Here is a 7446-nt window from a genome sequence, read left to right as displayed (position 1 = left end):
TAATTTCACCTTCTTTTACGAACACATGGAAGATTGAGTGGGGAGAGCCAGTCAGGGTGTGATGTAACAACGATGAGAAATACAACTTTCCTCTAGTTCCTAAATGTTTCCTCCCCGCTCCCACTACCATGACTCGAATTCAACCTTGCAAGTCTGGCTAGACCAGAGGATGTACACTGGTACAGATAGGAACTGAAAATCCAGGGAATCCAGGGCGGATGAGCCCTACAGGACCAGTGGTGTGAGTGGCGAAACAGGGAGGGTAGAGGGAGACTGGGTAGGAAAGAGGGAACCGATGACAAGGAACTATATGTGACCTCCTCCCTGGGGGACAGACAACAGAAAAGTGGGTGAAGGGAGACATCGGACAGGGCAAGATATGACAAAATACCCACTTATAAACTATCAAGGGCTCATGCGGGAGGGGAGAGCGGGGAGGGAGGGGAAAATGAGGACCTAATGTCGGGGGTTTAAGTGGAGAGAAAATGTTTTGAGAATGACGTACAAATGCGCTTTACACAATTGATGTGTGTATGGATTGCGATAACAGTTGTATGAGCCCCTAATAAAATGTTTAAAAAAAACAGAAAAAAAAAATAGACATGTAAGAGCCCTGTTATAATAGCCTTTTCATGGAGCTCAAACTGAATGTCTCTTAAATACTGTTTCTCTGTTCCTTTAGGAATCTCCTTGCCAGGCTGCCCAATGTGAAGAGAACTGTTCTTATTCCAAGGAGAAAAAAGAAAAGCATGAAGTCATCCTATTTTGCAATCAGGAATCTTCAATAGCCAAGTGCATTTAAATCCAATGCTCCCTCCCTCGATGAGATCACAGGATAGAGTGAGTACTTGCAGCTGATTTGGTGAGGCTTCTGAAAAAGCAGAATTCTAAAATAACAACTTCAACACATGGCGTGCCCTCTGAAATCCAGAATCACTCAAACAGGTTCCTGCTCCCCAAGCAAAGGATGCAATCTCTTCATTTGCTTTAAGCCAAGGATAGACACACTCCTTCTCAGTGCCATTCATTCATTCAATAGAGCACACAAGATAGCAGGCATTGCATTGATCACAGTGATTTTCTTAACCTTTTCTGACTTACTGTCTTCTAGGTTGTAAGCTACCGGTGACCATGAATGAAAGACATTAGAAATCATCTGTGAGCTTTTTACTCATTTGTTTACTCACTCATGAACAATGTTTGAGCACTGTATCCAAGAAAAAGAAATAATAGCCAACAGACACAAACTCATCACTTCCCTCATAGGGGGAGGGAAGGACTGAGTTTGTGCTGGCTTAGACACAAAACAATATACCGACATTCATCAATTTAAGAAATAAATTCATCATTTCAAGTTATTTGTGAGCCCAAGTATGGAGATGTGACCTGGTCATGGATGTCAAAGAAGATTTCTCTGAAAAAAATAATAATTCAAATGAAGTTAATGATGAAACACTTTCCATAGTCAGAGGTTGACACTCAATCTTTCTGATATCTGTCTATATTGCCAGACTGAGCCCCTGAGGACAGCAATGGTGCCTCTACCATTTGGACTTACCAGGGCCTGCAGTGGAGCTGAGCTCCAGCAGTGCTTATGCTCCTGCACTCTGGAGGCAGATGAATATTTGGTGAATAGCCACCCGGGACCAGGGGAGAACTTCATGTATGAAGTCCTTTGGTTCCACTTATCAGAATATCCTCTCATGGAGAGAAGCTCCTGCAGGCCCCTTTGGCAACTTTGAGTAAGTGTCCTAGGTACCTTTTCTCATATATTTGGAATTTCCTAGAAAGATTGTTTTCAAATAAAGGAGTTTTGGTGGCATCGTGGTTACTCACTGGGCTGTGATCTGTCAAGGCCCACAGTTCAAAACCAGCTGCTCCAAAAGAGAGAACTCTGAGCGTTCTATTTCCACAAAGAGTTATAGTCTCAGAAAGCAGCATAGGGCAGTTCTACCCTGCTCTATAGGGCAATTATGAATCAGCATTGACCCAATGACAGCAGGAAATTAATCTGGACTCTGGAGTTAAACTGATCTGGCTCTGATCATGCCAGATTGAGCCTAGAATCTTCTACCTATTAATTAGTTGGCAAAGGAGCTATTTAGATAATAAAACTGTTTCCCCATGAGAGGAGGAGTGATCTGCAGAAATGGGCCGTTGGGAGTTAGGGGCTTGTATTTGCATCTCAGCAATATTAGTAACTTCACAAAAGTTTGTATCAATCACTGGACTCTTCCAAGACTCCTTCCTCAATCATAAAACAAAAGGATTATGATTCAATGGCAGCATTCTCACTTTCTATCCAGCAAACCCAGCCCTGGTGGCATACAGGGTTACATGTTGGGCGACTAACCACAAGATCAGCCAATCCAAACCACCAGCTTCCCCAAGAGAGAAAGATGAGGCTTTCTAATCCCCTAAAGATATACTTTCTTGGAAACCCATAGGGGGTAGTTCTACTCCATCCTAAAAGGCCACTATGAGTTGGAATCAACTTCGTGGCAGTAAGAGGGAGATACTGGAGACTCAGTTTTAATTATTGGCCAATCCATGGTGGCACTGGACTGCTGACCACAATGTTGGCAGTTGAAACCCACCAGCAGTTCCACAGGAGAGACTTGAGATTATCTCTTCCCATAAAGATTTATAGCCTTGGAAGCCCTATAAAGTCTCTATGAATTGGAATCAACTCAATGACAGTGGAGTTTGGGGATGCAGGTGGAGAAGAACATGAGTGCAACTTGCATCAACCCCTACATCACCTCCTTATGGGCAAATGAGATCCATACAAACAATTCACAACATTGATTCAAAATACTTGTTTCTCCTGCTCCTTTCACTGTTGTTGTGGGTGTTGCTCATTGCCATTGGTCATTACCATAGCAGAACAGAAAATTCCCCAGTTAAGCACCATCTTCTTGATCTTGGGTATGAGTCCTTTGTGTCGACCATTGTGTCCATCTATCTCATCGCGAGCTTCTTTCATTTGCTTTGGTCAAACACTGTGTCTTTTTTCCAGAAAATGGTCTTTCCTAATGGCATGTCCAAAGTAAGCAAGTAGCAGTCTCCCTATTCTCACTTCTAATCTTGTCTTTCTTCTCAGATGGATTGGTTCATTCTTCACCAACACCTCAATTCTAATCTATCTGTTCTTGTTTTATTTCACTTTTTTCACTGTCCATATGAAGCAACTGCAAAGGCTCTATCCAGTTTCTGTCCTGATTTAGTTTGGAAAATGTAGTCGCTATAGTGATGGCTCTGCTGGTACTGCAGGCAAGAAGCTCATGGAGAAACTCAGTCAAATCTTCCTGGATTTTCAGGAGCCTCTGCACAGAGGGAGGAGTACAGGGAAGTGAAAACAAATAAAAATCGTAGAGAGACAGCCATTGGAGTCACCTCAGTCATGAGGCCATTCTGGGGACCCACGCAAGAGAGCCATTGAGCTGGCTGGGGGAGGGAGTCAGCCTGAACAGGCAACATCATGAGTAAGGGAAGGCACAGATGTCTGTGCTGGCTGAGATAAGAGGCTTCTCAGGAAGTCTGAGTCACCTTGGGCCGAGTCTCTGGAAGCAAGGAGGCCTTTCGGCAGCATAGCCCTGTGACAAAGCCAGTGGTTTCTTCCAACCTGGGGCCCTGGGAGCTAGAATTTCTGGTTGGTGTTCCTTGACCTTGGGAAGTTTCCAGCCACACTCATCCAAGTGCTCTGAGCCTGGTTTGAGCAGGTCTTGTCTCCTAACTCATCTTGCTGCTATTTCCTTTGGAATGTGCCAAGCCCCTTGTATCACTCTGTGACAGGAATCAGAACACTACAAGGTGGGAACTGACCTCTTGTTCTTCAACCTGCAATGTGATTTCCTGGTGGGGAAATTAGAGACCTGAATCCTGGTCCAGGTCTAGAGATTGCTAATCTTAATTTCTAAATCTTAATTTCCTCAGCTACGTAATTGGGTATGGCGGTGGGATAGGGCAATCTTTTGTGAAAACAGACCTTTAGAGCTCGAATAATACTATGACCTTCATACCTCCTGCAAAGTATTTGCTATCTACTGGCTGATATCTGCTGTTCTATCATTAGATTAAAGAAGAAGAAGCAGCAGCAGCACTGTAAACTACTACCATCACTCATGCATTCCTGTATCTGATAAAGTTCACCAGAGGAAGAGAATCAATAAGGGAGGAAGAGAGATTAAATGTAAAGAATTGGCTCGTGCTGAATCCCATCTGGAAAGTCCAAGATCAATCCGGCAGGCAACAGGCTGCGATCTTGTTACTGTCTTCAGGTTGGACTCCATCTTCCAGGAAACTTCCTTTTTTGCTTTGAAGGCCTTCAACTGATGACTCCTTTCCCTAGGATCAACAGATGGAGAATGTTAACCACATCTATAAAATATCTTCACAGAAACATCTAGATGAGTGTTTGACCAAACAACTGGGTACACCATAGCTTAGCCGAGCTGACACCCGTACAATAAGGACTTACTACAGTGGAGGACCCAGACAATTTTCTGAAGAAAACAGAAAGAAAACCTAAAAGTAAACCCAGTGCATCAAGTCCATTCCAACTCACAGCTACCATCGACAGGGTTTCTGAACCTGCAAAGCAGCGGTTCCCAACCTAGGGTCATGACCCCTTTGGGGGTTGAACAACCCTTTCACAGGGATCGCTCAATTCATAACAGTAGCAAAACTACAGATATGAAGTAGCAATGACAATAATTTTATGGTTGGGGGGTCACCACAACATGAGAAACTGTATTAAAGGGTCACGGCATTAGGAAGGTTGACAATCACTGCTGTAAATGTTTATGGGAACAGACAGCCTCATCTTTTACTATGGAGCACCTAGTAGGTTTCAACCATCAACCCTGACCCTCTTGAGGAAAGGACAAAGGCACTGGTCTCCTTCAGAAACGTAGTAGAGCCTGGGGAGGAGGGAAGAGAGAAGAAACATGGCCTGAGTGGAAGGACTCCCGGAGGTTGTAGCATAAGAGAATGCTTGTTTGAGCAAAAAAAGTCATAGCAAGTTAACTCATCCACCCTTAATTTTCCAAGTAGTGAGATCAAGGCTTACCTAATTTCTGCAACCAGATGTAGCACCTGGCCCCTCAACTTAATATAGTTTATGATTTTAGGCAAGCCCATCAACCTCTCATGCCTCAGTTTCCTCAACTGTTAAACAGGGATGATAGTGGGATAGTTAAGGAATGAATGAGACTACATTCACTGTGCCTGGCAACAATAAGTGTGAAATAGATATTTTCAAACCAGATCCCGTGGAGTCGATTTCAACTCATGACATGGCCATATACATGTCCAAGTAGAACTATGTTCTATAGGGTTTTCAATAGTGGAGTTTGAAGAAGTAAATGTCCAGGCTTTTCTTCCAAGGTGCCTGAGGATGGATTTGAACCTCCAACTTTTCAGTTAACCATTTGCAATGCCAGTGATTCTGTAATAAGCATCAGCTAATAAATGAAAATAATGACTATAAGTATAATAAGATGACTGCTACTATGACAAGAGCCACTCAAGTGTCCTGGGAAGTTCTTCTTACCCTAGAACCACAGCAAAGTCATTCTGCTAACATTCTATTTGTGCCTGTAAGATTTTTCAAAACTGGAGATAATATAACTTGGTCCTTAAATGAACCTAACCTTGATTTTGAACATTCTAGCCCCCTGCCGACACACATACCTATCTATAGTAAGATGGAAAATCATCCATCACTATCCTGATCCAAAAAAACAGGAACACTCAAAACTCCTGCAAATGAACACCCAATCCCCCAGAGAGGAAGGGCAGGGATGCAGCTTAGACAGCAAGCTGGGGACAGAGGTGAATAAATACAGGACTGTTCTCAGAGACCTTTCACAGGAGGGAGCAAACTGCCCCAATCCCGGTGTCAGAAGAGAATAGTTGCTGACTAGGGCGGATAGTCATGAGCCCTGCTGGACACCAGAGAGCCAGGACATGGGCTCCAAACGCCTGGCCCTGGGCAGCTGCCTGAGCCAGTGCTGAGGACTAGTATCTCCCTGCTGAGAGCACTAGTTCTTGTCAAAAGAATGGATTTATACAGCTCAAACCCCATGGGGCTTAGGCATTGTGAGCCTGTCTGTCTGCATTTTCAACTCTGGGCTTCACACTTTGATGAAAGCAATACACTGGTCTCACAGGCTTCCAGAGAGGAAACGGTGGCAACCTACAGTCTCCTCTTTGGTGCCAAGAGCTTTATTGGATTTGGGGCAGTGGGAGACCCAAGGGACTCAGTAAACCTGCCCCTGACCTCAGGAAGCTCTCTGGTCCAGAGAAGGAAACCATAAGGCTTTTGAAGTATCAAGAATCAAGTGCTCTCAAAATTATCGTTTGCATCTAAAATATCATCAGTGGCCTAGCTCTGTCTTTCTTAATGCCTGTGTTTGAAACCACCACACTCCTGAAGGTCACCTGATAGGAATCTTCAGGTGGTAATGATACTATAATTGGAGAATGTACTAAGGTCAATTATTGACTTCATTTTATACATGTGAAAGGTAAGATTAAATCAGCTTATGTTCCTAGTACATACTTCAATCTAAAAGTCTAGATCTAAATTACAAAGACTGCATTGGATTATTCATCTTGGCTAACATTTACTTCATAGGGTATAATTTACTGCAACTAACATTTTCTTTACAAGTTCTGGCTTATAATGTTTAGGTCTCTAGTATTGTTGTTGTTTCCATTGTCTTGTGTTGTAGCCTTAAATCACAAAATGGATCAAGAGTTCATATGTGATTCATTGTGGAATAAGAGTAGTGACTGAGGCATTGATGTAGAGTATACTTAAAGCAGCCTAATAAGCACACTATACACATAGGCTACATTTGGGGATAATGTAATAAATTGTAAGTATGCTATGTAAGCATTGAAATATAGAAAGAGAATGTATATGTATGGTGAGTCAGAAATCTACAAATTAACTAATTTCCTATACATTGCCCCAAACAGAAACATGTGAATAAGGATTATAATGATTAATGGTTTCAGATTGGATTTTATTGGAACAATGATCTATTCAAATCCCAGTAGATTATTAGTTGAGAAACTCTATTAAATCACTCTCTGGTAAATCAATTAATTATTGTTGGTATTTTTTCTATAACCAATCCAAAATAATGTTATCCAAGAAAAAATGTGAATTGATTGTTATTAAAGGTAGAGAAGAGAAAAATACAGAGACATCATTTTAAACTTCTTGTATAGCAGTAATAGTTCATAAATATTATAAAATGCTGGTGGGAGTGGGATGTGGAATAAAAATAGCCTTAAAGATAATGTCAAATGTCAGTTCCAGGGGGACATAGGAGAGGGGGAAGTGGGGGGAAGGGAAGAGGTGTTAAACCCAGGGACAAGAGAACAACAAGAGATCCAAATTGGTGGGGAGGTGGGTGTGGGAGACCTGGTAGG

Source organism: Echinops telfairi, unplaced genomic scaffold, assembly GCF_000313985.2.
Source record: "Echinops telfairi isolate 266 unplaced genomic scaffold, ASM31398v2 ScPeMD7_2010;HRSCAF=2546, whole genome shotgun sequence".
NCBI classification, from domain to species: domain Eukaryota; kingdom Metazoa; phylum Chordata; class Mammalia; order Afrosoricida; family Tenrecidae; genus Echinops; species Echinops telfairi.
The sequence above is the reverse complement of the archived record's forward strand: the minus strand, read 5'-3'. Positions refer to the sequence as shown.